Genomic DNA, 19339 nt, shown 5'->3' with positions numbered 1-19339 from the left:
GGTTAACAGAGGAAAACGTCAAGTGAAAAAAAGAACCAACAAAAGCAGGAGAATCTAGTGAATATTTCATTATTTCAAAGAAGAAATAATTTGTTCTTTGAGTTGATTGATTCACACATAAACCAAACCTTTATATAAATTGTCTAATAATTGCTTTTAAATTCTTTTTTTTTTTTGCTTTTTTTTTTTTTTTTTTTTGCTTTATTTGGGAAGTAAAGTAAGAAACTGTGTGATTATCCAATTTAAAAAGTTGACAAATCGTGGTCCCTTGCCATGCTGGAGGATCCACTGAGTTCCTGATTGATTGAAATATAGTGAATGCTTCCAGGAAGAAGCAAGAGTAGCCTAGGCATAAAGATCATTATTTTTAAAAGTCGAGAAATAAACAAAAACAAAATTAGGAAAGTACAGTCATGGTCACAAAAAGGTTTGCTACGACTCGCAGAAAGTGGTTTACTCGCTCACTTACTCAAGCATGCCCCTTTTAAAGCTCAATTGTGCCATTGCTGTTGAATTTGAAGCGCCCCACCCTGTGCTGAGTGGAATCAGTCCCCTTTACTCACTCACTCTGAGATAAAAATCAATGCTCTCCCACAGCGCTGTAATCAATAGTGTGGCCTCCACTACAGAGCCAGAAACGCTAAAGGAGACTCACATTATCTCTGGCTGCCACCGTTCTTTTTACTCTGACAGCTGGACATCTTGATTTACCCGATTACAATAATTTCCAGCTCAACTAGGGCACTAAATACTGGTTTCACTTTGAAACGCTGTTTCTCGGAAAAGAAAATATATTCCAAGAAAAGTGGCTTTATAAATATTTGTGTAAATTTTTGGGTTTGTGTTTTATTACAATAAATGAAAATGTTCCGTTAAGCAGCTGTTGGCAACGTCTGAACATTAATCAAATTGATTTCCAATAACAGGCATTTTTGAGAGACATTAGCTGCATGCTACAAGCTATGCAGGGAACATGTGTATTTAAAAACTGTAATCTGGCTTTTTATGTTGCTTTTGGGGAAATGGTTTCTTCATTGCTAAGTGGCCTTTCACACTATAACTATGTTTACATGAACAACATTTCACAATTGGAATGAAATGCATTCAGATTTTTTTTTAAATTGGATTGCACCATTTATATGGGCACGCAATCAATTAATCTGATCATAATATGCATTTATATGCACCTGGCTTTATTCACAATTCACAGTTTCAAATTTCCCTTAAAAAAAAACACAGAAGAAGGACTTCCTGTCATGATTTTGTTTATTTTTGCTTGTACTATTCTGGAATGATTAGTTTCCACTCCCCTCAGCCAATAGCCACCAGTCTCCATCCAATCAGCTCATTCACCTACCTGCTACCACTCTGCATCTGATCAGCTCAACCTGTTGCACTATTTACTGCAAACCCTGTTCACCTGTTCCCCTGCCTATTTATACCTGCCTCATTCTTCCACTCACTGCCAGAACATCTCATCTTGTAACCTGCCTGCATGAGTGAGTTTGTTCCAGCGGCTTTATTTAGTCTGTTCCCGTGTTCTTCCTGGATTCAGTCCTCGCTCTGCCTCCCTAGTTTTCCTGCTAGTGTTTGCGTGCACTGGCTTGTAGGGAGGTTTCCTGATGGATTCTGTTCTTTGTTCTGCTCATGCTATATACACATCAGTGGCTTCTATCAAGATTCTGTCCATGGCTTTTGGTCAGGTTGGGTTACATCAGTGAGTACCTGTTCAAGTCTGGTCCCAGATCCCTGCCTCTTCAGCCATTACTCATCCATCCAGTCTGGTTGTGCCTGCCTGCCTGGTCAGTCATTACCCATCCTTACAGTAAACTTTAATACTGTATCCAGCTGAATATTGGGTACTCCAGTACTGCTCTGGCCAAAAGAGTTTACAATCTAAAATGAAGGTTATGTTGGACATTTGGGTGCTGTTTGGTACTGAGGAAGACGTCAGATGCTTATCCGAGGTCGTCTTGGGAACTTCTTTGGGTTTCAGGTTAGTGATCTGTCCTCCCGGTATCAGTCCCAGATACAACCTACTCAGCGACAGTCCCACTCCTCAGCATTATCCCCCGCCTCACCAACGAAGGCAACAACGTCCGCCCACCAGTCCTGTTTCCTGTTCTTCAGAGTTTGATCCTAACATCAAGTCCTCTATACTCCCAGTCTGGGCTGCTGAGTTGGCGACATAAAGTTCTTTTTTCCCTGGGCCGGATCAGATGTCATCCAAACGAGGCTTCAGCCAATCCCTCTGCTACCTCCGCTCCATCACCCATTTGTTGGGTCCTCTTCTTCATCAGCTGCCGAGGAGCCTCCCAGCATTCCACCCAAGCTTATGGGGTCGGCCCCTTCACCTGCTGCCACCGGCTCATGTAGCACTCCTTCCACCGATTCCTCTGATGCCACTTACGAGGGGTGGGAGAAAAATTAAGATCCTTTGTGCCCGTTATTAAGAGACTGCGATAGACTATGAGTTACAATTATTCTCCTGTATTGAAAAACAAGCTAAAAGAGCTGGAGGAGGACTATAGAGCTGCTTTAAAAGTATTTTACCATCATCCTTTATCAACTACTGTTCTGAGGTCTGCCACCAGGGGTCAATCAGTCACCAGTATTCCTTCCACTGATGCTGCTCAAGTCAGAGCCAACGCTTCTGTGCCCATCAAAGACAGAGAGGACGCATCTGAGCCTGCTTACGTAACGTTGGTGGGCCTCTGTTCCTGTTCCGGTCTCTGAAGGGCCAATAGATGCCTCTGTTCCTGCTTCCGAGGGTCTGGCTGAGCATCCTGGGCCCCGTCATGTCAGACTCCAAGCATCAGGTAAGATGCGGTTCATTGGTCCATGGTGCTTGTATGAGTCCTCGCCAGCCTCCATGGACCCTGCTCCGTTGTAGTATGCCTCCGGGCAGATAGCCAGAGACCATGCCCCACCGAGGTCGGCCTCAGGGATGTCCACTTGAGTTCTTAGTTCGCCCTTTGTGGTTTCTTTTTGTTTTGGACTTTTGCCCTCCCACTGAGGCCCCCTCCGCCCACCCTGTCTGGGTTTTTTTGTTTGTTTGTTTGGATTTTTGGACTACAGTAAACAAAGTAGTAGTTGTATGAGTTTGTTTCTCTTTCAAGCACCCAGGCTGGACTTGCACCAATTACAGTTGAATGTTAATGAATAAATAACAATTTTGAGCTCTTAAGGTTTCAAATAAAAAAGTTGTGCCGGGAGCACAGACAGTTATGCTTCCCGACGAATTTCTGCCACTCTATGCGTTGATGTCATGTTTACATTTACGTTGGTACACATGCGTACTTAGGTCAGTTTGCATCATTCGGAATAACTTGATCTTGACAAATGTTTATATGCATGTTGATTAGATTATCAATCGGCATAAACCACCCGTCTCATTAGGAATACAATTTCATTTTGGCTGAGCTTAATATTACAATTGGCTTCTTTACATGGCACGTTTTTATTCAGATCGGAACTTTTTTCTGATTACTTTTGTCCATGTAAACGTAGCTTATGTCAGCAGAGGACTGGTTTTACTGTGGGAAAGAACATTCCCCTGGTAGTTTCTACCAGCATCTAAACAAGGTCATTTGCTTTTGTTCCAGACTAAATTAGCACATTTTGCCACACCTCTGACACAGAACATCTCTCCTTCCAGAACAATGTAATAGCTGAAAATTCTCTTGCCGTTCATATTTAGATATAATTAAATTAATTTAAAAGGATGAGTGGGACATCTGTAGGCAGCTGGAAATTGTATAAACCAGACTTATTCTCTTTAGATTTTCCCATGATCTCACACAAGGGTGCAGTGAAAGCATCACTGGCACTCTGTATATCTAAATGTATGACTACATTCTCTAAAGATGTATTAATCTTGGTGTATGTACACTTCTGACTCTAAACAAACATATATTTTAAAATATACCAACCATGTATCTGGTATTTAGTAATCAGGAAATAATAAAAAGGGAAAAGTTGAGTCTCATTTAATATGACATTGTGACAAACCAACAGTTATATACAGTGTATAGAAATATCTGGTTTCAGCTGTACATATTTATTGCTTTAGGAAAGGAGGGATATTTGTTGTAAATCCAGTTTTAAAAACTGTGTTATATATAGTAAAACTTTCTAGATTTGTTGTACACAAATTGTGAACAAAGGTCAGAATCTGAGCTCAGCCCTGTTCACAATATGCAAAATGCACTTGATTCTAAGCTTTTTCCACTGCCCGTCCTTGTGAGCATGCATCTACTTATACTAATGCTGCTCAATTATTCATGCAGGTATCTGGATGTAATTGCAGTTTACGTTTGTGGGCATGCTTCTTCGAAGGTTTGACAAACCCCACAGGCTTTCTGACAAATTTAAAGGGGTACCATACAGTTGAAGCAGATGATGAAAAGTGAGGCCAAATGAACTCAAATTTGTTTTCTACAACCCCCCCCCCCCCACCCCCACCCCCCGTACAAGTTTCTTTTAGATTATCTATTTGGCTTTTTGTTATTTGACGATACAGAGGGATACAGTCACAACATAGCATTTATGTGAAACAGGAGGGAACAGCTGAAAAGGCTGATTCCCCACCAGAAACAATGTCCCTTGAGTGGCTGTCAAATGTTTGAAAATGGAAAAAAAAAGTGGAGTTTGTAAGAAGACAATGCAAGCTAATAACCATTGCAAGTACACACACGCACACATATCCACACACAAATCCCATCTCATCTGTCAGCAGTCGAGATGCATTGTGGGTAATGTAGGTGTCAAGATTTGACAGGAAAATATAAGGTGTGGATTACAATAACACGACGCCACTACTTTTGCTGCATCTATCCTTATCCTACAATATATGACAATTTATCAGATATAAGAGCAGCAGTGATGCTTTAGAATAAAAGAAAAGCAACTGAAACTTGATTCTGTAGCTTCTTTAGTAATTTTGTCTCTTATTTAGTCCTCTTCTCCAAAAAAATCTGTTTAGATGATGAACCTGTGACAATCTGCAAAGACATAACACAAAATGAGGAGTTAGCACACTTTTAATGACAGGAGATGTTTCAAAACTGCCATGAAGTATGATCATCTAGAAGCACTTTAGGCAATTGATAAGCTGCTGAAATTAGATTTATGTATTAATGGTGATTAGTCTTATATCTAGCAAAAATAATGCATCCCTCTATGTCTGCATAAGGCAATTAAGAGAAGTGTCCCCCTGAGATGCCAAAAAGCAGTGATTGCCCAACAGGAAGAGTTTGGAAAACATAAAAAAAATTCAAACCTTATGTTTAAGGTTGTGACAGAGACCGTTCCAAGACACAGCATCCTACACAACTGGCTGGGGATGCACAAGGTAACCATCATGCAATCCTTCTAAAAAAAAACGACCCCTCATTATTCCATGTATGAAATATGTTTTCAAATGTCAGAACTAATGTTTAATTAGTTATAGAGCACTGGTCAATATCTGCATACCTTCACAGGCTCATATAGGGATGGTGGCAGGGTGAGTTTGGGACACAGAGCCAGTCTATCCCAGGACAACATAGAGACACACACAAAACAAAACACCATGAATATACACACTTACTCAAAGGTACGTTCACACCGAACGCGAACAAGGCAAATGCAGCGAGGGATTTACAACTTAGCCCTATGTAAAGGCGCGTTCAGGAGCAAATTAATGGTCTGCGATACGGACAGCACGTGTCAAGCGATGCAAATGGTGCGAATTGGGCTAATGGAGCAAAGCAGAATTGTGAGCATAGAAGTAGACGCATATCTTGACTGAAGCAAAATTTCACTCGAGTTTAACAAACTGAACTTTTCTGTCAATTTATGTTGCGTCAAGAATTCTGCTCGTCCATTTATTTAAGTGTGAAAATGTCATTTGTTACATATGTCAGATCCTAAACAGTTTTATCCTTAGGTCTACTTTAATACATTGACATGTAATATCTTTTCAGAAGGTACTTAAAATGAGAAATGAATAAACTGCTGTAATTGAATTATTTTGAAAACTGATTGTCCGGATTTGTTGCAGTGCAGTGACCAGAGAGTCTCATATTGGCAATGATGTTTATTTTCTTTTAAAAGATAACTCAGGAGGGGGGGTACATCAAAACAAGTAAGGAAAAATATAGAGGCATCAAGCTCTGGAATGACAATGAAACACAAGAGGATCAGAAGTGTCGGAAAACTGGTGGATTCAATGTTGGGGAGGTAATGTACGGCATGGAACTCAGGTGAGTCCAATTACCTGAATGAACAACCACTGTGTGGTAAAAAGGACTATAATGAGCTGCAGGAAAATGAATAAACAGTCATGTTGGGAAATTAATGTGAAGAAACCAGGGAAGTACACAAAACAAAAACAGCACAATAACAGAGCAACCCCCAGTGAGGTGACATTCCATGTCCCTAGAGGTTTGGGAGATTGGGGTGTGAAGGTCTCCACCTTTGATCGCCAACCAAGCCTCTTTGCACCAATCCCTCATGGTTCCTCCTTGCAGGTGGTTGGCCCATGGGGGGAAACCTCAGGTCGCTTGTTTGGGCTCAGTCAGGCTGGGTCCAGCAATGAATAAACCAGCAACCAGGCCTTTGCCAATTAGCCCCAACCCTAGGTCTGGCTCTATGGTGAAGCCCTGGCTCCACAGCAACAGACAACTCTCATGCCTTGTTAAAATGGTTGTCATAAAGGCTTCTTAACCGTTCTTTGTCTGATCGGTCACCCTAAGCCTGCTTGCCATGGGAGACCCTTCCAAGAACATTTAGTCCTGGACAACATACCCCCTGGGATCATCCAAGCACTCAAACTCCTCAATCATGTTAAGATGGGGGTTCAAGGAGGAGGGAACTACAGCTCAAAACAGAATTCATACACCACACGATTAAAGCCAAAAAGTACACAAAACCAACAAATGATCGCAAAACACCAACTTAAAGTTCTAAGGATTATGACAGTAGGTATTAACTTTGCTGCTTTAGACATATAAATAAGCATTTGTGTTCAAAGAAAAATAGCAGAAGTTATTAATATTGAATTTCTGAATTAATCAAACAACCAGTGGTTTGATTTGGAAGAAACATCAACGTCTATGTAATGGAACCTGTTAGCATGTTAATTTCAGTCAGTCAATGAGATCAAAAATCTCTTTTGCAAGAGTGTCCTGGCCAAGAAACGCAGAATCGTAAAACACACTTTCATTTTCAAAACATTTGACATGTAACAAGGACGACACTGTAACACATATTTAAATAATCTTGGACAATACAGAACAACAGAGGTATTACAAAAACTGGACGGAAACTAGTCAGACAAGCTGCCTTGAGCCTGACAGTAACACTGAAGGAGCTGCAAAAATGTCCATCGAATACTGCTAGGGCTTAACATGTGACAACAATCTCCTGCATTCTGTTTATGTCTAGGCAGGCTGAGACATGGGTTGCTAGACTGAAGTCTTATGTTACAAAGAAATTCTTCCTGGCTTAGAGCTATAGTTGGTAATCCTGTTCAGAAACACATTTTGTTATACTGGGTAAAATCATCCTTCCATCCTAAAAGTAGTTAATACAGTATATATTCACAAAAAGGATGTTTATAAATCGTTATCTGTGGGAGGTGAAGGCGTGTAAAAACTATAACCTGCCAAAGGTCCGAAGGGCATGGATTTGTCCAAGTTTTGTCCCTGCTCTCACCCATAGACATCATATACTCACCCTCCTCTGTCCCTCAAGTTCTAGGGGAATCGCTTTATCTATTGGTTGTCCCACTTGCTAATCATTCTGACACGCTCACGTAACGCCAGTGTCCGTGCTCTTTCCATCCTTGTTTCCACTTGCTGACTCCCCTGAAGAGTGGATGAGCAAGGTAAGACAGTCTTGGGTATGTGCAGTTATTCAAAAAGGGACTTGGGTTCAGGAAAAATCGCAGACCCTAGCTTTAAGTCTTCCAAACCTTTGTGGGAGAATGTGGTATGGCCTGTAAGAACCAAACATTTAGGCCACGGTACCAAAGGATCTGTTTGTAACCAAGATAACAATCAGCTTTACGAAAAGAACACCAGGCCTACAGTGAGAGATTATGGTGGCAAATAAAACTTATGGAATCAACTAAAGAGGGCTGTGGTAAAAAGGTGTTCTCACAATCTAATAGATTTTTTTTTAAAAAGACTTCTACAGAAGAAGATTGAAAGCTGAAATTTAATGTAAAGGTTGTTCAACAAAGCATTGATTTAGATTTAGGGTTTCCACAATGTTTACTTTCCCCATGGATTTGTTTGTTATTCAATTTTTAAAATATTTACAAATTATTTATATTGGTCTCTTTTGTCAATCACAAAAACCTGCCATTATAGCAAGGTTGTGTAGAGTTCTGAGAGCAGCTATAAGATTGTTTACAAAAGCTAGATTTTGAGTGCATACATCTAAATCAAGACTGAAGCCTTTGTGAGTGCAACTTAACTGTGACTGGAGAAAAGGGCTAACACTTAAGTCACTATCTCTATCGGATACAGCAAGTAACCAAATTAAATACAGAATCAAAATTACAGCAATAAACTATGAAACAAAAATGTCACAGTTCATTTTATTATATGTCATACTTCTCATATGGTGTAACATAACAGTTTAGCACAGATCCAGAGCACAAATGGATCAGTGGCAAATTGAGCAACTGGAAGCGAAATACAGAGAGAGATCTGTTTACCTTTGAGTGAGAAAACAATCTATCAAGCTAAGATCAAGGTAAGGACTTCATACAGGAAGAAGCTAAATAAAGAAGCAAAGAAATGTTAATGGTAATGATCTCTGAAACTCCCCTTTTCATGTAAATGTACACAGGCTGTAGCAAGAAGTCTAATTTAGCAAAACATTTATTCTTTGAGCACAGGTTTAGATTGTGTACAGCCATTTTACACAAAGATGTTTGTTTAACTTACATATTGGTTTACAAATCTGTTTCGTCAATAGGTAAAATCCTGGGATTTAATTTGTCATTTACCCTTGTCAGCATCTAATTTGTCCCATAGACAATTCTAATGTGTTTTTGATGGCTTTCTTTGGTTTTAATGTTAATTTATTCTGAAAGTGATGTTACCTGACTTTCTCACAAAACCTAACCCCTTTTTTAAGAAGTGTTGTATGCATTTCAGTTCTATTCAGCTAGGATCATACTTGCTGTGTTATGGTTCCACTGTGAAAAAAAATATTCTACATAATTTGAAACAAGATTCTAAAATCACTAAACCTATTTTAAATCCAGTGTTTGAATGTTTTTGATCTGCATCTTAAGGTGTTCCATAGAGTGAGTCCAGACAGAACAAGGGCAAAATCACTGCTTTTGAGTCATTAGGCTTGCAACAGCATCTAGGTGGTAGACATGAGCACTTTGCAAAAAAAAATGTATATCAAAAGAGGCAAATCCTTGTAAGATCTGATATACAGTAAATAAAATCTTAAAATATATTAGAATAGCTAGAATGTTAAAGGTCTAGCTGTATTTGCTGCAAATGGAGGATTATTTCATGAGAGCAGCATTTGAAGGTAAAAATTATCATTTCAGGTACAAATCATTATTTCTAATCTTGTAAATGTCTTGACTATGTGTTCTATTCGTTGCAACTCATTTGATTAATAAAATATGAATTTTGTTGGAAAACCATGACATTTTTGAGTAACCCTGCTGACCATGCTTTTTCACCTGCTGCTGCCTAATAATCAGCAAGCTGTTGCACCTGGAACTCTGTCTATATATACCTGCCTCTCACAGCCACTCTGCTCCACATCATCTCATCTAATCTCACAACGTGAATGTTTTCTCTCAGTGCTTGTGTGCCCAGCCTTCCTTTCCTGCGCTCGCCCTGCCCTCACTAGTTTATTGTCTAGTGCTTTAGTGCATTGCAAGCTTCAATGAACTGACAGAGCCAGTTTCTACCCCCAGGTTGTCTCTGATAAAAACCGTATAGTTACTGTAGCCAGGTATTCTACTGAGGGGGGGGGGGGGGGGCCCGTTCTTACCTTTTCCCCGTAAATAATGTCTTTTCTGTCATAGATTGTTGCTGCCGTCTACTTACTGTTGCTTGTCTGACTGTTACTTTACACAATGAGAGCATTGAAATCAGAAGTTAAATTCCTTGTTTGTACCCTTAAGCCTGGCAAAATTTAAGTTGATTCTGAGTATTCTGATTCTGATGTCATCTGCTGGTGTTGGTCCACTGGGTTTTCTGAAGCCCAATGCAATGCAGCCATCTACCAGAAAATTCAAGAGCACTTCATGCTTCCATCTGCTGACAAGCTGCATGGAGATGCTCATTTTATTTCCCAGCAGGACCTTTGCCCCCTGCCCACACTGCCAAAAGTACCAAAAGCTTGTTCAATGACAACGGTGTTCCTGTTCTTCAATGGCCAGCAAACTCCCCTGACCTGAACCCCGTAGAAAATCTATGGGCTGTTGTCAAGAGAAAGATGAGAAACACAAGACCGAACAAGGCAGATGACATGAAGGCAGCTTTCCAAGCGATCTGGGCTTCCAGAAGGCCTATGGAGTACCACAGGCAGATCACCTCTATGCCACACCGCATTAATGCAGTAATTCATGCAAGAGGAGGCCCTACCAAGTATTGAGTGACTAGAAATGGACATACTTTCCAGGAGCCTAACATTTGTGTTAAAACATCCGTTTTTGTTTGGCCTAATGGGAAAATTTATTTTTCTGAGACACAGAATTTTGGGTTTTCTTTATCTGTAAGCAATAATCAAAAGCACAAGAAATAAAAGTTTGAAATATTTTATTGTATGAATCTTTATGAGTTATTATTTTCGTGCTTTGTTACAATACCATTTCACTTTATCATGCAGATTCCTGGCTCTTTTCTACACCATGGTCCAACACACATCTGTCATGGTTTAGTTTTGGTTTGGCTTCTGTTCTCCATTAGTTGTCACTTTTCTTCCTCGTTTGGGTTTTTAGTTATGTTTTTTGACTTTATTTATTGTTAGTTTTCAGTTTCATCGTCCTTTTTCACTCAGCCTTCACTTCACTCCCTCTGCAGTCAGTCACACCTCTGTAAAGCTGTGGACTCTGCTGTCTGTGGCTCCCTGTTCTCGAGCCCTGGGCCGTCAGCTCCTGCCATCACCTACATTCCCGCTCCTGTTCAGTTCTGCCTCTCCGGATACATCATTTACCATCCCTTCATCCTCTCAATAAAGACTATTAATTTTAGTCCCATGTGTTGTGGTTCTGGGTTCATCCAAGACAATTTGTGACAACATCTAGACCTAAACCTGACACTTTCTCTAGGAGTGTTTGCCTGAAACATTGATGTAATCGCACAATAATTTACTTCTGTAAAGTCTTTTTTGACTTGAATATTTAAAAATGTATCAGATACTAAGGACTATTTGCACACTTCCAGCTTCTCAGGAAGTATTTTCAGTTTTTGAGCTGATGTCTCACCAAAATGTCATTATGGTTACATAATGACAAAAAAGATTCTTGTTATTAGTTTAATGATTGGATGGCTGATGCTAACATATAAGAAATTGTAGATGTCCAAGCAAACAAAAAGGACATATTAACCACAGAATGTGAAATGTCTGAGGGATATGCGGTTCAAGTTCAACCACTAACGTGATCAAAGGAATTTAAAAAATGGCTAAAAAAAATTCTTAATTGATTGCCTGTGATGGAATGGTGACATATTAAGGGTATACTCCGCCTCTCGCTCAATGACCGCTGGAGATAGGTACAAGCAACCTTGCATGGATAAGCTGGTATAGACAATGGATAGATGAATATTTAAAGCTCTTTTATCCCAAGATGGTCATACAGTGATTACATAACCTAAAACAAGATGTACTCCAAGTACCTTATAGCCTCTCTGGCCTACCTATATGATGTTCAGATTCAAGTCTCAGCCATATGAAGATGGACAGACTTTTTTTTCTGTTTTGTTTTTCAAATTCAAATCGTGTTCTGCAAAGTATTAGATATCGGCTTCTTCAAATGTTTTCAAAGTTAAAGGCAGAACAATGACATGACTGAGAACAAAAGCTGTCCCCATTCTGTAGCTTTAAGTGACGTTCACACCTGTTATGAAATAATTTCATTATACATTCTTCAAATTCCCTCAGATGTTTCTGGGAACAGAGCTTTTGTGATAGTTTTAATGTGCAGATCAACAGAAAAAGGAGGGATACAAAGGAGCAATAGCACGACACTTCTGTCAAACTCATAACTTTGTCTCCACACAGAGGCAGTTAATTAAGGACCTTGGTGGCAGCGCGTGGCTTTGAATTAATCTGCCCTCATTACTGGAGAGAAGGTTGTCAGTTTATTCCCATCTTTTCTCTTTCAATCTGTTTCTCTGTGTCACTCACACCCCATTCTTGATTTTAACCCCTCTGCAATGCACATAGATTTGTTGCTCATCCAACCAATTTAAACTGATCTCTCCACCATCAACTTGTCACCTTGCATTTCAGCTGATAGCTTTATGTGAGTTTGCCTATAAGTGATTGTCACAGTAGATTAACTGAGAATTTTGGTTTGACAGTTTCTGTAAGTATTGCTGGTTGTGTAAAAATAGAAATTTGTCTTTTTTTGGAAAGAAATGAAGCAAAGGGGGTGCAGAGTCTGCCTCAATTCTCCCAAATTACAGTGGTATTTATTTAGTTGATATTAGAGCTAGTTCATGTGCTCTTTTTTATGTCATAAAGCATAAAGAAACATTTTCACGTGAAAGTGTGTGCTACACCTTATAATGCGTATGTCCTTAAACAGTCTGAACTCCTGTTAAGTTGCATTAGACGGAGACTCACATACAATCTTGGTGTTATCTTTGACCAAGACATGTCATTTAAATCCCATATTAAACAGGTTTCCAAAATTTCCTTTTTTCACCTCTGGAATATTGCCAAAATTAGAAACATTCTGTCCAGGAGTGATGCTGAAAAACTGGTCCATGCATTTGTTACTTCAAGGCTGGACTATTGTAATTCTTTACTATCAGGAAGTCCACAAAATGCAGTTCAAAGTCTTCAGCTGATCCAAAATGCTGCAACAAGAGTTCTGATGAAAATCAACAAGAGGGATCATATTTCTCCTATTTCAGCTTCCCTTCATTGGCTTCCTGTTAAATCAAGAATAGAATTTAAAATTCTCCTTCTCACATATAAAGCCCTTAATAATCAAGCTCCATCATATATCAGAGCTCTGATTACCCCGTATGTTCCTAACAGAGCACTTCGCTCTCAGACTGCAGGTCTGCTGGTGGTTCCTAGAGTCTCTAAAAGTAGAATGGGAGGCAGATCATTTAGCTATCAGGCTCCTCTATTGTGGAACCAAGTCCCATTTTTGGTCCGTGAGGCAGACACCCTGTCTACTTTTAGGACTAATCTTAAAACTTTCCTTTTTGACAAAGCTTATAGTTAGAGTGGCTCATGTTACTCTGAGCTACCTCTATAGTTATGCTGCTATAGGCTTAGGCTACTGGAGGACATCGGGGTCCTATTTCTCTCACTGTAGTGAGTTCTCCTACTGTTCTCCAATTTGCATTGCTTGTTGTTATTTCAGCTTTAAACTTTTTGTTCTCTCTTTTTTTTCTTCATGGTAGGTACACCTGGTCTGGCGTTCTGTTAGCTGTGACATCATCCAGGGGATGAGATCATCCGCTATTACCATCTAATGTAGAAAAGATTCAATTGAAATAAATTTTATTTATATAGCGCCAGTTCATGAAACATGTCATCTCAAGGCACTTTACAAAGTCAAATTCAATCAGATTATACAGATTGGGTCAGATTATACAGATTGGTCAAAATAATTTCCTATCCAAGGAAACCCAGCAGATTGCATCAAAGTCTTGACAAGCAGCATTCACTCCTCCTGAAGAAGCATAGAGCAACAGGGAGAGTCGTCTGCATTGTCCATGGCTTTGCAGCAATCCCGCATACTGAGCAAGCATGAAGCAACAGTGGAAAGAAAAACTCCCCTTTAACGGGAAGGTAAAAACTCCAGCAGAACCGGGCTCAGTGTGAATGGTCATCTGCCTCGACCGACTGGGGGTTACAGAAGACAGAGCAAAGACACAACAAGAGAGACAAAAAGCACAGAAGCACACATTGATCCAGTAATCTGTTCTACATTAGATGGTAATAGTGGATGATGTCACAGCTAACAGAACACCAGACCAGGTGTACCTACTATGAAGAGAAAAAGGCAGAGAACGAAAAGTTAGAAGCTGAAATGACAACTAGCAATGCAAATTGGAGAACAGTAGGAGAACTCAGCAGAGTGAGAGAATGTGTGCTGGATCAATGTGTGCTTTTTTTGTTTTTTGTGAGTTTTTATTAAATTCACCCATAACCACTCCCTGCCTCTGCCTCTCTGCATATGGGTTCTACAACAACTACTACAAATCATGACGGTGACATACATTTGCATTGAGCTCGCCCACGTCAATATTTTGCCAAATCAACTTTTGCAGCAGTTTAGGTATTTTTCAGCATGTCTCTACCAGCTTTACAAATCCATAAGTAAAATGTTTTTTGCACATTTTTCTTTGTAAAACAGCTTAAACTCTTACATAATGAGTGTCTGTAAAAAATATCTTTGTATGCAACATATTGTCATTTGTATGTCAGTCTTGATTTTGACTGGGCCATTCTAACACATGGAAGCTTTCATCTGAATTGCTCTGTTGTGACTTTGATTGTGTGTTTAGGGTTGTTTTCCTGTAGATGGTGAACCTCTGTTGCAGTATAACGGATTTTTACAAAGATCACCCTGTATTTAGCACCATCCATCTGACTCGTCTGACCTGAGCACCATCTTCAACATGTATGCTGTATCCTCTAAATGGCTTGTGGAGAACTGAAAAAGGTACCACTTATACTTTCAACGATGCCCTTCTTTTTAGCACTCTTCTATAAAGGAAGCATTTGCAGAGAGAACTAATAGTTCTTTAAACAGATTCTCCCACCTGAGCTATGGATCACTGTGGCATTACCATGGGCCTCTTGGCTGCTTCTATGAATAATGTCCTCCTTCCCAACCCTTAGTGTTAGTGTAGGTGGACATGCCTCTGGGTGAGTACTAAATTTGTCAGTCTTCAAATTTTCACAATTAGGTTGCAGCTTGAATATATTACTTTAAAATGTTTTGAATGGACAAGTTTTCTCAAAAAGCTATTCAGACCAACCTTCTTCCAGATTATCAGTATTAATATAGTATTTTCTACCCATAGTGATTCATAAAGCTTAAACACAAAAAAAGACCAAAGCATTTATATTACATTGCAGAAATTTGTCTGACCTCTTCTCTCCTCGGCTCTCTCAGACGGCTCCATTTTTGCCAGTGTTTCTTCCAGCAGGAAGAATGTCCACCCTGCGGTTATGAGAGCTGATATGGCTCCACAACGATTTTTATTGGTCCAATAAAGCTGTGGCTTAATAAGTGTAATCTGTCCGTGTGCCCAAAGGTTAAAGCTGGGCAATATATCAGTGTCCCATTGCTATATTGCTGATCTATAATTGCCTTGCTGGTGGCTTAATTGTTGGGGTGTACATGGAGATCATTTGGAAATGATCCATCACTTAGTACTGAAATAATGGGTTTCCAATGGTCGGCCGGGTGGAAGCTGCCTCCCACTGGGGATATTTAAACCCCTATGCTGCACCGTGAGCTGTGGCGCAACAGAGTGAAATTTGAAGAGAGACTCTGAGTGTGATGGTGGGGGGGATTTTAGATTTATTTATGTGCATGTTTGAGTATTACTCACGGCACCACCTTTCATCAAACCACTTCTACTCCCAAGCGTCCTCCAATTTGTGGCTATATTCCACAAGAAATCAGGCATGTCTCGCTATTCATCCCGGACAGCACACCTCTTTATATCATTATACAGAGGAATCTCACTATTCTCTGATGTGAGTTGCCAAATGAAATCAATGAGGCCAAATAACCACCTTAGACATCCCCGGCACTAGGATTGAGCTGAAAGGAGTGGTAGGGGCCTTCTGAAAAGTTATAAACAGGAAATATCTTACCTGTATCTAAAATGTGTTATTCGTGCAACCCATGATGCCTTGCAAGACTTATGGGAATGACTTCTGGAACATGGCCATGACCAATTATTGAATCATGTGTATATTTAAATGAAACGTATGTTATCTTACAATGTTCATCTTTCATCCTACTTCCGTTTATTTTGGTTCTCCAGCAAACCAAAATAACTTTATGATAGCACGTATTATTTATTAGAGTCATATAAGCATCCTTACAGATGACTTTGAGTAGGCTATCAAAATTACTTTAAATGGTTGTTTTTCTTCTCCAGACACTCAGGGCGGCTCGAGATTATAAAATTTGCACCGCACAGGCTTTTAGGCTGTGCACATCGTAGGGCGATCTAGGAGGTATTAATTAAGCATACTGCAACTTCCACTTTCAACTTAAAGTTGAGCCAACAATCAGTTCAATGGCAATACTACTAAGACTAAGGTGGGTAAATCAATATTAGGTGTTCTGAGAAGGGCTAAGGTCAAACCATTTCTCTACCTTCTGATAACAAATCTTTTTTTTAAAAATGCCATTGCGGTTTATGTGAACACTAAGCCTTCAAACCATTGTCATGTTTGCATTTTGCTGTATTTTAAAGAGAACATGATCATTGTTTACACAGGAAATGGAGATAGACTCCATTGCGCCACTAATAACAGAACATGTAAGGTGCTTTCAGTGTAAACCCATTCTAATGATTCTAACCCTGCCTTTTTAGTTAGGGGGTTACTCAGGCCAGAATTACTTTACTTTGACTGAGCTATAATCAGCAGCCTCTCTGTCAGTCCCAGCCCAAGGCAACTGTGACAACAGTTTAAAGGTCCATGAACTACTGTTGGCATAAATCAAATTGGCATTTTACTATCTGGAGTTCTTTTGATTTGGTACAAGTTCGCTTTGGTCTTGGGCCCTATTGAACTAGCTGTTACCATCGCCTCTGAGTCCGTCTAATCTGGATTTAAACAAAATCCACACACCGAGAGAGTTGTGCCCTACATGTAGAACATTAGGTGCATTTAAAGTTTTACCAGATGCCTACTTCAAAAAAAAAACTCTTAACTGTCCTTTTTAAGATCAAAATTCAGCAAATGTTAGCCCCATTTTCCACCCCCAAACATCACTCACACCACTTACCCAATGGGGCTTAACAGTTCCATATTTTTGCGATTTTCCCGTTTTTAAATGTCAGCCTGTAGTTTATTATGCAGGCATGCTCTGCCATTAAAGCAACGTGTCAAAAGAATGCAACGTACCTGGATAGAAAAGGTCTTCAGGGTGGTGTTTTTGAAAGGCCCCTATTATCATAATAAAGAGCACTCAAACAAGCCTTTCGTTGCTTTGATGCAGCTGTAATTTGGACCGCTTCAACCAAAAGAACTGTGGGGTTGTTTGTTGAGCAGAGAGAACAAAAAAAAAATAAAAAATAAAATTCTTGTGCTGAAACTTCATAACCTGACAGGCCCTGATGGATGGGACGTCAGAGGGGGGGAAAAAAACGGCATGATAAGCTTAGAAGCGAGTGATAGTAGTTGCTGCTGTCAGTGTGAAATATTGATGTGTGATGCGTCGCCACAAAAAAACCTCTGTATCAGTGGATTTACAATATGAAGCCAGAGAGTCGTCTGGTATCTCTCTCTGACGGAGGTAATTGCCATTTGCATGACGCCTCCCCACAGCCGAGCGCTATAGCGGGGTGGCAGCTGCACTGTAATGAGATATGCTGCTTAGTTTTGTTTACAGTGATGTATGATAACAACCCCATGTTCTCACACGTTGAGTCAGAAATGTTATTTCAGTTTTATTTTTATGCAACTGTCTAAACTGCAGGTATTCATTCCCCCCCCCCCCCCCCCCATAAGCCGGGTAAACAATGTGCAGCAGCTGTCCTCACAGCATATGAGCCAGGAAACAATTCTGCTGTGAGCTATAACTTATCATAATAAGGTACTTTTGTTGTTTTCAAACAAAGATTTATTTCACATACTGAAAAAGTGAAGACGTGCACGCTAAATATCATTAAAATATATGGTCTCGGTCCAGACACTTTAAGCGTTAAATATTGCTGCATTTCTGGTCACAAGCTTTTTTTCTACTGGGCTTGTTTTCTCCGAAGCACACAATAGATGTGCTCACTTACAGTCACGCTCATCAGTGCTGTTGTGACAGAAAATATTGGATTCTCAGCAGCATTTTTGAAACTGCGGAAGTAAAAGAAGAAAAAAAAAAAGAAACCATGAAAATAATTTTGGTTGACTTACCAGTTACTGACCACATTTATGTTTTTACCTACTGTCCTTATTACACTGGTTCAGGTCAGAGGTTTGATTCAACTGAGGTTTAATTTTGTTTTTTCTTTTTGTTTGTTTGGTTTTTTTGGGGGGGAGGCTTGAATGTGAACACATTTAAATGTATTGTGATTAAACACAAGCCCACCATCAAAGTATATACAGGGTTAAATGTACATAAATGTGTCTGTCCTAATACATGGATGTATGGAAATGATCAAGACGAACTTTTGATGTTTGAACAATTTTCTTAAAAGAAATTGAAGACCTTCTGGAATTTGGCTGGTTTCTTTCCACAGACTTGCCTTTTAAGTATGGTTCTTTCACCTTAGATAATGTTAAGTTAGCATCCCCAAAGCATGATGCTACAACCACCATGCTTGACAAATGGTATATTTTTTTAGATTATATATGTAAACTTCTGACTCAAGCTCAATATTAAACAATTATTCATGACCAAAATTCAGATTTTGTTTAAAGAGAAAGATAATACAGTTAAGCTGTGATTATTTTTTTATTTTTAGACAGAGTCCATGAACATAAAACGAACAGCACGGTTTGCTTGTTTGTTTTATTAAGATCCCCATTTGCTACAGTTAAAACAGTCGCTATTGTTCCTGGGGTCTTGGCTTCTTCAAAAACATTTCCACCAATGCTTAGCAATGCTTAGACAAAAGAATATACATACAACATTCACATGGACACAATACATAACATATCCACACACAAAAATACATGAATAAAATAGCCATCTGCATGTGGTACTTGCATGGTATTTCTTTATTATCACAATATGACTTTGTAATGCAGTTCATAATAATGTGAGTAGTATTTTATTTTTCATGCTAATGTGGAAAAAGAAGAACTTCTAAGTGTTTTTGATGGTTGGGCAAATAAAGGATCCACTGATTATGTAGACAGGCTTATGACACTAGTGAAGAACGTTACTGAATGGTTTATGGAGGCATCCATCCATGGATGGATGGACGGATAG

This window comes from Fundulus heteroclitus, chromosome 22 (assembly GCF_011125445.2).
Source record: "Fundulus heteroclitus isolate FHET01 chromosome 22, MU-UCD_Fhet_4.1, whole genome shotgun sequence".
NCBI lineage: Eukaryota > Metazoa > Chordata > Actinopteri > Cyprinodontiformes > Fundulidae > Fundulus > Fundulus heteroclitus.
Note: the sequence above shows the minus strand (reverse complement) of the source record.